The 12,761-nt window shown below is 43.5% G+C and overlaps 1 protein-coding gene across 1 annotated transcript in view; it reads right to left on the reverse strand.

The window, feature by feature from the left end:
* LOC139765797 (roundabout homolog 2-like) overlaps positions 1-12,761 on the reverse strand; it is a 318,120-nt gene that overhangs the window by 29,088 nt on the left and 276,271 nt on the right. The window lies entirely within an intron of this gene.

The following is a 12,761-nucleotide window of genomic DNA, read 5'->3' on the forward strand; positions in this document are numbered from 1 at the left end:
TTTAGACTAATTCCTTCCATCCCTGAGTTAATGATGAAGGGACCTACAAATGTTGTCATACCCCTCCAACTCTCACAACAGTACTACATCATCTCACATAAAGTCCCTCTCCTGCTAAACACACGTGTACCCCTGACACAACACTGCTTGATCCTATACCCCTCCCTGCACATATTGTAAGTGTTCCTCCCTTTCCTACAAAAAATCCCTACTCTGCACACAAATGTTTCCTCTAAACTTACCACAATACTTATTTCACTCTCATAACCTCTCCTAATACAGTCACTCGCTATAATCCCACAAGAAATCTCCCCCATCCCTGAACTGTTCCTTCATTCCCTTGACTCTCACTAACTCTACCATTAAAAGAAGGTATTCCACTTCAACTCTTGCCTTCCATCCATTCTCAGACATCACATGGTCCCTTCCAGTCTCATCACAACACATCTCAACCCTCAAATACATACCCCTCCAATTCCTACAATAAGACTTGTTTTCTGCTTCTCTTTAAAGCATGATCTGCCCTTCATGCCCTCAAAACAAGTCAATCCCCTTTCATATTCTTCCCTCCCACTTTCACAACTTCATTTTGTCTTTCCTACATATCCCTCTGTTCTCCCAGTGAGACAGGTCCCCTTCCTTTCTAAGAGAGCATGACAAGTGCCCTTCAGCTACCAACTCGCTTACTACAGCGCAACACTCAGGAGAAATCAAGGAAGGAGTAGGTTGGCTTGTGATAAGGTTAGAATGTCCCTATCCAGCCTGTAACAACCACACTTCCCTTCCCTCATCTGAAATTATTACACACTACTCTGGAAATTATGCAGTAACAATCCATTCACACTAACAACCTCTCTCTCTTATCATGTTCCTGATGTTCGGCCAGCAAGAACAATCAAGGTCATTCATGGAACACCATCAATCAATAGGGCTTAATCTTATTACAATAATGGGTCTCTGAGGAGAAAAACATAATGGGTCTCTGAGGAGAAAAACAAAGTTAAGAGGGTTATCATTAGAAGTATATGAAAGAAGTATACAAATGCTTACAGTCAGACTTAGTGAGTATATGATCTTCAATGAAATGATGTCAACATCAAGCTACCAGTACTGAGGTGGCTTGGGCATCATATGGCAAAAAAAATGAATGTATATCAGTTGTGTTGAAATAGTTAATGATGTAAACAGTCTAGGAAAGAAGCACAGGCAGTTCATTGTATTCCACATTGGATATGGATTATTTGCTATACTCACTATACAATATCTGGCACAATAAAAAGACTATATCAGTATGAACATCCCCCATAGTTTCATTTTTACTCACAATTCCAATTAAGAGACTGAATTAATAAGCATTAGTGAGACTGACGAATGAAGATGAGAGATAAGTACATATAACCTTCTACATCGTTTTCCAACTAGAGGCTTTTTATTGAAAACATACAATTGGAATATTTTCATCAGAGAATTTGAATTTCTGGAGGTTACCTATTGTCTTCTTCTTCAGCTTCCCCTTGCCTCTGTGGCTGGCAGTGCATAACTTCTCCCCTTCACTGTGCCTCTTTATTTGTGCAAGAAATTCCCCATTTTTGTTTCCCCCTTCATCTTGCTTTGAAAGGTTTTCCTCCCAATAACAACTCTTTACACAATTTCACTTTTCACATTTACCAGGTTTAAACTCTAAAAGTTACTTACCCTCCATTTTAGCTCCGTTACTGACAATTCTCGGGTCTCACTCCCCTGCTGCCCTCTCCCTGATTCCGCTTATCCTGTTCACCCTCCCAAGTTCTCTCTCTCTCTCTCTCTCTCTCTCTCTCTCTCTCTCTCTCATTGGAATTCCCTTAATCAAGCTTCTTGCTGATTCTCTCCCTGTCTCTTCCATAATCACTGTACAGTACCTGTGTTTACTCTAAATTCTGTTCTTGCTGCCACTTGATTCCCCCATTCTCCTTTCCTTTCCTCCTAATCTCACTTCATGAGTCATCAGCAGTTCTTTCCTTACCTCCACAATACATCTTTCACTACTTCATCCTTTCCCATCTCCTCACTGCTTGCTTGATCTCCAACTCACTCACTGGCTCATGTTTCCCTCTTTCTGCATTCATCTCCTAATTTTCCTTTAAGCATCCCTCACTATACTTTCCTCCCTCTATACCATTCCTTCCATTCCCTCTGTTCCCTGCTCCCCTAGACAAGGTATCCCTCTTTAGGGAATCAGTAAATCAGATTATCCCCCCCCCCTTCTCTCTCTCTCTCTCTCTCTCTCTCTCTCTCTCTCTCTCTCTCTCTCTCTCTCTCTCTCTCTCATGGCTGTAATCATCTTCTTCAAGTCTCCATCACTGATATAAATTTTCTTGTCTGCTACGTTCTTCCATCCCCTATACCTACCCATCTTACTCTCTCAATCATTATTTAATTCTATCACACCCCTGTTCCTATAACCATTCCCTCAAACTGGGTAGGCTTTCCATCTCCAATTCCCCCTATCTTTTCAGTTACACTTATAACCTTTGCCGTACTTTTCTAACTTAATATCAGCTTTAATGCTGTTAACTGCATCATATCATTATCACTACTAGACCTAATGACAGCATATCAACAGCATTTATACAAATATAAATTCTCTCTCTCTCTCTCTCTCTCTCTCTCAACATCCCATCTTTAACATTCATAAAACAGCTTTGTTAGAAAAAAAGTGTCAATACTCGGAAATTATTGGGAAAAAATGACGAGGTATCAAGCCTCATAAACTTGTAGCACACCATATCTGAAAAGAGGGGGGAAGAAGGAAAGATTTGTATTTTATTCTAAACTTTAGTCATGTACAATGTAAGAAACGGTATCAGGGCATGTTGAAGCTTAAGGGGATGGGAGGAGAGGAAGAGGGCTGCATGGGGTGGAGTGGGAAGCAAGGAAGAGGGTTGGAGGTGGTGTGAGGGGCAAGAAATAAAGGCCAGACGGTGCGGCGAGGGGCAAGAGATATAGGGTAGGTTGTGGGGGTGATGTGAGGGGCAAGAGATATAGGGTAGGTTGTGGGGGGGTGATGTGAGGGGCAAGAGATATAGGGTAGGTTGTGGGGGTGATGTGAGGGGCAAGAGATTAAGGGTAGGTTGTAGAGGTGATGTGTGGGGCAAGAGATAAGGCAGGTGGTGGTGTAAAGGGCAAGAGGTATGGGAAGTGATGATGTAAGGCAAGGGAGGGATAAGACAAGGCTTGTAAGGGAAGGGAAGGGAAGGGACTAAGGTTGGTATGACACAAGAGAATACAGTTGAAGAGTGAGGTGTATATACATACACATGTATATACATACACATCCACACACGCAAATATACATACCTATACATCTCAATGTACACATATATATACACACACAGACATATACATATATACACATGTACATAATTCATACTGTCTGCCTTAATTCATTCCCATCGCCACCTCGCCACACATGGAATAACAACCCCCTCCCCCTCATGTGTGTGAGGTAGCGCTAGGAAAAGACAACAAAGGCCTTATTCGTTCACACTCAGTCTCTAGCTGTCATGTAATAATGCACCGAAACCACAGCTCCCTTTCCACATCCAGGCCCCACAGAACTTTCCATGGTTTACCCCAGACGCTTCACATGCCCTGGTTCAATCCACTGACAGCACGTCGACCCCGGCATACCACATTGTTCCAATTCACTCTATTCCTTGCACGCCTTTCATCCTCCTGCATGTTCAGGCCCCGATCACTCAAAATCTTTTTCGCTCCATCTTTCCACCTCCAATTTGGTCTCCCACTCCCCCTCGTTCACTCCACCTCTGACACATATATTCTCTTGGTCAATCTTTCCTCACTCATTCTCTCCATGTGACCAAACCATTTCAAAACACCCTCTTCTGCTCTCTCAACCACACTCTTTTTATTTCCACACATCTCTCTTACCCTTACATTACTTACTCGATCAAACCACCTCACACCACATATTGTCCTCAAACATCTCATTTCCAGCACATCCACTCTCCTTTGCACAACTCTTTCCATAGCCCACGCCTCGCAGCCATACAACATTGTTGGAACCACTGTTCCTTCAAACATACCCATTTTTGCTTTCCGAGATAATGTTCTCGACTTCCAAACATTCTTCAAGGCTCCCAGAATTTTCGCCCCCTCCCCCACCCTATGATTCACTTTCGCTTCCATCCGCTGCCAGATCCACTCCCAGATATCTAAAACACTTTACTTCCTCCAGTTTTTCTACATTCAAACTTACCTCCCAATTGACTTGACCCTCAACCCTACTGTACCTAATAACCTTGCTCTTATTCACATTTACTCTTAACTTTCTTCTTTCACACACTTTACCAAACTCAGTCACTAGCTTCTGCAGTTTCTCACATGAATCAGCCACCAGTGTTGTATCAGCAGGGAACAACAACTGACTCACTTCCCAAGCTCTCTCATCCACAACAGACTGCATACTTGCCCCTCTTTCCAAAACTCTTGCATTCACCTCCCTAACAACCCCATCCATAAACAAATTAAACAACCATGGAGACATCACACACCCCTGCCGCAAACCTACATTCACTGAGAACCAATCACTTTCCTCTCTTCCTACAGGTACACATGCCTTAGATCCTCGATAATAACTTTTCACTGCTTCTAACAATTTGCCTCCTACACCATATATTCTTAATACCTTCCACAGAGCATCTCTATCAACTCTATCATATGCCTTCTCCAGATCCATAAATGCTACATACAAAGCCATTTGCTTTTCTAAGTATTTCTCACATACATTCTTCAAAGCAAACACCTGAAGGTGTTTGCTTTGAAGAGAAATTACAGGGGTGTGTGATGTCTCCATGGTTGTTTAATTTGTTTATGGATGGGGTTGTTAGGGAGGTAAATGCAAGAGTCTTGGAAAGAGGGGCAAGTATGAGGTCTGTTGGGGATGAGAGAGCTTGGGAAGTGAGTCAGTTGTTGTTCGCTGATGATACAGCGCTGGTGGCGGATTCATGTGAGAAACTGCAGAAGCTGGTGACGGAGTTTGGTAAAGTGTGTGGAAGAAGAAAGTTAAGAGTAAATGTGAATAAGAGCAAGGTTATTAGGTACAGTAGGGTTGAGGGTCAAGTCAATTGGGAGGTGAGTTTGAATGGAGAAAAACTGGAGGAAGTGAAGTGTTTTAGATATCTGGGAGTGGATCTGTCAGCGGATGGAACCATGGAAGCGGAAGTGGATCATAGGGTGGGGGAGGGGGCGAAAATTTTGGGAGCCTTGAAAAATGTGTGGAAGTCGAGAACATTATCCCGGAAAGCAAAAATGGGTATGTTTGAAGGAATAGTGGTTCCAACAATGTTGTATGGTTGCGAGGCGTGGGCTATGGATAGAGTTGTGCGCAGGAGGATGGATGTGCTGGAAATGAGATGTTTGAGGACAATGTGTGGTGTGAGGTGGTTTGATCGAGTAAGTAACGTAAGGGTAAGAGAGATGTGTGGAAATAAAAAGAGCGTGGTTGAGAGAGCAGAAGAGGGTGTTTTGAAATGGTTTGGGCACATGGAGAGAATGAGTGAGGAAAGATTGACCAAGAGGATATATGTGTCGGAGGTGGAGGGAACGAGGAGAAGAGGGAGACCAAATTGGAGGTGGAAAGATGGAGTGAAAAGGATTTTGTGTGATCGGGGCCTGAACATGCAGGAGGGTGAAAGGAGGGCAAGGAATAGAGTGAATTGGAGCGATGTGGTATATAGGGGTTGACGTGCTGTCAGTGGATTGAATCAAGGCATGTGAAGCGTCCGGGGTAAACCATGGAAAGCTGTGTAGGTATGTATATTTGCGTGTGTGGACGTGTGTATGTACATGTGTATGGGGAGGGTTGGGCCATTTCTTTCGTCTGTTTCCTTGCGCTACCTCGCAAACGCGGGACACAGCGACAAAGTATGAAAAAAAAAAAAAAATATATATATATATATATATATATATATATATATATATATATATATATATATATATAATGGTTTACGGGAAGCATGGCCTAAAAACTGAAGCCGCGGAGGAACGGAGTTATGAGAGAAACATCTTCACCACCATCAGCAGCAGCAACACAGGTGCTAGGTGCAGCAGCGGTAACACCAACTCTGTGATCAAAGAAGCATCAGAGGTAGGAGCAGTAACAACGGTATCACTAACAGGAGGACATTCATCTCTCGCAGGAGTCCCAGGCGAGGGTCCAGTGGCAGAACCACCATCAGTAAGAGATGGAGGAGGAGGAGGAGGAGGAGGGAAGCAACGTGGGTAATTCCAGCGTGGGCAGAGTACAGCCTATTCCCCTCTTGAAATATAACACTCTTATCCCCCCTCCCTGATCAATACGTTAAGTACCAACCTGATTTCTGCCCCTGGCTATCATCGTCAGGTAGTAGGGAGGTCTCTCGGAGTCTCGTTAGTCCTCAATCTCGTTTCCTGACAATCAGTTAGTCACTAAGTAAACTAACATTTCCAGTACACCTTGGATGAATATGCTTACCGGTGACCTAGGCAGAGTTTTCGAATAGTCGCTGGCAACACAAGAAGCGTAGTTCTGTGTAGCGGGGTAGATCAACAGTTTATTTCCACTCCCACAACAACTTGCTTCCAGCTTTCTGGTGGCTTCCGTGTCGCAATTAACTGTATGGAACACGGGTGCAGTGTATGATGTGGAACATGTGTGTAGTGTATGATGTGTATGAGGGCTGGACGCATGTGCTAAATATGCCGATGAAAAAAAATATACCCGTATCAGCAGTGTTACTGTATTATTCGTATATACGAGTGGGGTGATGTATGCCAAGCGTGAGGATGTACTCTACTGCCTTTGTATATCGGTGTGTATTGATGGCGTATAATAAAAGTGCCTATACCATATACTGCTGCGTAAATTCAACATGCCACGGTTCAGAGTACCAATTTTGGGACACAAGACTGGGAAAAATGACGACGTTCAACTCCTTAACTCAATGACAAATTGGCCTAAATAAAAAGGAACCTTACAATCAGAGCTACTTAATATCGTGCATGGCTAGGATAATAGAAAGGATCACCGTGATTTACATGCCCCGAATAAAACAGACAGGGATAAAAACAATGACACGGAAAACTGATAGATTAACTAGGATTTAAATTACCGAATATTGACCACATGGGTCAAATATATTTTACGCTATGGCTTATATTACCGAATACTGACCATGTGAGTAGGCTAGGATTGAAATATATTTTTCATTTACCGAATATGGATCACATGCGTCAAATATAGATTTTACGACGTATAATTTGGGAGGCCATAAGTTTGCTGTACATTCTTACTGTACAAGGAACATAAAACTGAGGTTTTTGTGTGTACAGAGGGACCCGGAAGTGGTAAATTGAAAAAAGATCTCGAAGGATCTATCAAAAATCTTTCTGAGATGGAAATTCCTGCACGACATTTCCAAAGGTGTGCAGATGAGACAGATTTCCTACGCATGATGGTACGACCCTTGAGCACGACTGTAAGACCTTTAAAGACGATGGTACGACCCTTGAGCACGACGGTAGACCTTTAAAGACGATGGTACGACCCTTGAGCACGACTGTAAGACCTTTAAAGATGATGGTACGACCCTTGAGCACGACGGTAGGCCTTTAAAGACGATGGTACGACCCTTGAGCACGACGGTGAGACCTTTAAAGACGATGGTACGACCCTTGAGCACGACGGAGAGACCTTTAAGGGCGATGGTGCGCCCCTTGAGCACGACGGCGAGACCTTTCAAGACGATGGTACGACCCTTGAGCACGACGGTGAGACCTTTAAGGACGTTGGTACGACCCTTGAGCACAACGGTGAGACCTTTAAAGACGATGGTACGACCCTTGAGCACGACGGTGAGACCTTTAAGGACGATGGTACGACCCTTGAGCACAAGGGAACGACGTCCCTTGAGGGAAATGGTACGACCCTTGCGTATGCTGGCGTGGCTTTCCACCCACAGACACAGGGCAACAGAAACCTCCAAACGCATCACCGTTACGGTTATTCCCGTTATCTGTTAACGGTCATGAGTATCCCGTTACCTCAACCAAACATGAGTGTCCCGTTGTTTATACCTACCCCCCCCAAAAAAAAAATATTATGTTCTGCCGTTCTTAAACTAATTTTGTTCCAGTCAGATGTTTTACTTTAAGAGTAACTGTAAGTGTTATCAGTAATCTATTATTGCGCTGTTAAACACTTTTTTATTCACTATAAAGAAATTTATAAAAAAAATGTATGCTTAATAATTCAAGAGCAAGATTAAATGATGTACACCTTAATGAAATGTTTACCTCGAATCTGATTCGCTAAACAATCGTAGCTAAATATAGTGAAAACGGAGTGTCAGAAACCAACAGACGAAAATAAAACATTAAAAAAAAAAGGGGTGGAGGGACGGTGTGTCAGAAACCAGGTGAGTATGTGAGTGAGCCGCGGCATATTAACTACTGCCTCATAAATCGTGAGTGAATGGGGGTAACGGTGGGGGTAACGGCCTGCCATTGTGACGGGTCTCCTGCAGTCACGAACGGGTGGGACGAGGAAGAGGTTATGTCACACAGTCTTCACTGTCACACACCAAGGAGGGAATACAGTTACAGGTGTTTGTTGTGGTGCTGTCCGTCAGGGAGAGAATCACCACCCAAAACTGAAATCACAGGGGCGTATATCAGCGTTATTATATAACGCCGGGGAAAGGTATATATGCGCTCTTAGATAACGCCACAGGAAAGTATACACGTGTTATTAGATAAAGCTGGAGGAAGGGTTATAAGCGTCATTAGATAACACTGAGAGAAGGGAAGGTATGTAAGCGTTAGGCGTGTTAGCTAACGTTGGAGGGAGGTATACAAACGTTATTAGATAACGCTAGAGGGAGGCATATCAGCGTCATTAGCGAACGTTGGAGGAAGGTAAACAAGCGTTAGGCCCATCAGCACACGTTGGCGGGGGGTATATAAGCGTTACTAGCTACTACTGGGGTGGCAAGGAAGGAAAGATGCTGGCGTTACCATGTAATGAGGGACAGGGAAAGCTGGCCGTTTGAGGTCTACATGTACAGGGGTAAAAGGAGAAAAGCATAGAACGTACAGTGGGTACAATTTGTTGACCTAAGAAGTCGGCTCAGCTCTGGAAATCCGTCTCAATTCGTCATAAAAAGTGTTCAGCTCGGCACAATTACAGATATTATAATGGGAGGAGAAAAGATATGACGCTGAGTATGCGACGCAACAAAGGATTGGCGTTAATAACAAAATGCTAATGTGATTCTTAAGGTTACATACGAAAATCAAAAAGATTTTGGAAAGTCTGATACGTTTACAGAGTTTCCGGGTTCGTCTGGGCAAAAGTACAAACTTTACATATTGTACCTGGGAGGGAAAACACTTCATATTGGGTCTACAATGTATGTAAATATGTTAGAAAGGAGGTTTAAGGCACGCAAAAGTTGCATTGCGTATAAGGTACGAAACACAAGTCTGAATACTGATGGTTACCTATGGAATATTCGTACGTCTGAAGAAGGTTCTCGGCATTTCGACAGGTTGCTTATAACGTCACGACGCAGACCTCTCTGCCCGTGGCAGATGACGAGCTTTGAGGTCAAATAACCAACTGACATGACTCAAACTCTTGTGAAACTCTTTAGCCTCAATGTAACATCAACACCGGCATTTAGAACCCCCTTCCACGGCGTCCAGACCCCCTACGACCCCGAGACCACGGCGCCCATTAACAGATTAGAAACCAAGTTTCGTATCATCTAATCCTCCGGTGTCGGGAGTTGGTGGTTGGGGGAGGGAAGGAGGATTCTACCTTCGAGCGGGAACGCGCTTGCAATCATACTCTCCTTTATTACACTCCACCTGCAAATACTACCTTCAGCCTCCTAATCTAATCTCCCGCGCACTTCCGTAATTGTGAATCATTCCGAGGCACTTAATTCACCATCAAATATACATCAAAAAGGTTGATATGGGGGCAAAATACAGGAAATAACCCAAAGCACCGGAGTTACTCCTCATATTACTTCTTATAGAAAATGGACTCGACCTTCATTTTCTTTTAAGCCGATTACACGACATAGAAATAAATACGTTGTTATGGAGTCAGTGTAATCAACTGTTTTATTTAATGCGTCCATTAACCACACGCACAGCTTACCCTCCCTCCTCACTCCTTCTGCCTCTATACACACACACCCAGCCATCCTGGAACAAAGCCAGGGTCACATGTAAACTATATCTTTTGACGTGCAACACACCATAGTAATAGCCGCACACACAAAACCAAGTTTTAAAACGAGAAAAAACACAAACCTTAAATTAGTTCATCTATTAGTTCAAGGTATCTTTTAATTCCCAAAGTTTTGTTTTCTTTCAAAACTGAAATAGACTGAAATGCTTCTATGCTAGAAAAAATCAGAGAATACAATCTCTTAATTCTTCTCTATTCAATCAGATACCAGTTAAATACGAAGGAAATAATCATAAGAATGTTTTAATAATCATCTACAGCCCTTAATGATATACTGAGGTTATAAAGGAAATCTAATACCCTTCACAAAATACCGAGAATTGGAAACAGGATACTTAATAAATATGAAGCAAATAATCGCATTATTCTCTAAATACTTCATGAGAGAGAGAGAGAGAGAGAGAGAGAGAGAGAGAGAGAGAGAGAGAGAGAGAGAGAGAGAGAGAGAGAGAGACCCAAGCGAGGTGTTCTGGTCTTACGCTATAAAAAAAAAAGAAAAAAAAAAAGCCCCCCCAACATGTAAAGCAGTAGAGGAAAAGGTTAACAAAGCAATTAATCAAGACAAGCGATCAGACCATAATGATGACCAAATACGAGTATTATTTGTTTTGTATTGAAAGGGTATCTGTTTGCTTAGGGAAGCATTATGAGATATTTTGCATGATCTTTTCAAGCATAGAAATTTCTCATTGAGCTATATATCATCATCATCATTATTAATATCACTATCATTATTATTATAATTATCATCATTACATTCTTTATTTTTTCTTTATCTATTCATTTATTTTGAGGGGGGTAGGGGCTAATAATACCCTGAACCTAATACCTGCAATTTTTGGTATTTTTCGAAGGAAACATTTGCTTGATAACCCCATTATCATGGATATTTCTCGTGCTCAATTAGCATCTGGGGTTGAAATGGTGTTTGGGGGTCATTAGAGGCTGTAACGAAGTACTTAATGAACTTGTCATTTTTTTTTTTTGCTTCGTATTTAATATGTTATTGCTTGGGGAAGCATTATAAGACATTCTCCAAGATCATTTGTTCATCAATGACATACTGATAGACACTTCCTCGAGTCTTGTGTGTGTGTGTGTGTGTCACGGGGAGCGTCTACACTTGCGTCACACCACGACACTTGAGGAAAGTGATAAAACCACACTTACAGGACGACTCATTAATTCCCGGTCACGTCCTGGCGTCATCCGGGTTCCCTATCCTCCGTTACATCCAAACATATACACGCAAATCCGTGGGACACTTGGGAAAGCCGACCCAATATCTGGAATACATTCGTGGTAATGGATCCGGGTTACACGGCTCCGGTTGTAGTCCCCTCCCCCGTGTGTACCCCATCACACACACACACACACACACACACGCACTATAGCAACCCGGAATTAGCAGCAGTCAGCAGCGGTTCGTCGGTGTGTGTGTGACTCCCTAACCACACGAGCGTATAATCTTGCCACCGACGACTATTCCTACAAGCGATCATTTATCGATGACTACTGCCTGAATAACCGACGACTATTCCTACCAGCGATCATTATCGATGACTACTGCCTCATACCTCCCTCTTCTCGTTGGCCTCCTTCTTTAGCGATATAATGTGTTTTCCGCACTTGATCCCTCTCTCGCTCGGTGTTAGCGTGGCCGAAGGAAGGCTCCTTGTCATGTAAGGTGTGTATATGTGTGTGTGTGTGTGTGTGTGTGTGTGTGTGTGTGTGTGTGTGTGTGTGTAAATGGCACAACACACGTCTTGGGTGTAGACACAGTAAAGAATTTGAGTTTCTCTTTTCCATTACTGGTCAGGATTTATGTGTTTTGAGAGGGTTGACCATCTCCTTCAGCGGAAATGCGAGGCTGACAAGACACAGATCACTCGACCTCCAAAACCTTCCCTACACACACACACACACACACGGATGGGTTGTAAGGGGTGAGGGTGGAATGGAATATGGGTAAACAAACGGGGGGAGAGGGAGGTGGGTGAAGTGAAAGGCGAGACCCCTCTCTCTCTCTCTCTCTCTCTCTCTCTCTCTCTCTCTCTCTCTCTCTCTCTCTCTCTCTCTATCCCGTCACCACTACTCGCTCCTAAAACACCAGGAGCTGACCGGATGGACGGGCGGGCTCAACTCACCCGGACATCATGAAACACAATGCAATCACCACATCAAACATTCCCCCCCTCCCACCTAAAAAAAAAAGAAGAAGAAGCAGAAGCCTCCATCACATCTGCATAAAACAGTGAGGAGGAGCCACCTTCTTCCCCTCCTCACTCCCCAAACCCTTGCTATAAACCCACCGGCCGGGCACACCTTCCCTCATCTCCCTTTCCTCCTTTCTCCTCTCCCTCGACGTCTCCCTTCTGCCAGCGCGGCACTTGGCACCTCACCTCCCTGGTTCCGAAGCCTTCTAGCGCTGTCCACCGTCGACCCCCACGCTCTCTCTCTC

This window comes from Panulirus ornatus, chromosome 56, assembly GCF_036320965.1.
Source record: "Panulirus ornatus isolate Po-2019 chromosome 56, ASM3632096v1, whole genome shotgun sequence".
Classification (NCBI taxonomy): Eukaryota; Metazoa; Arthropoda; class Malacostraca; order Decapoda; family Palinuridae; genus Panulirus; species Panulirus ornatus.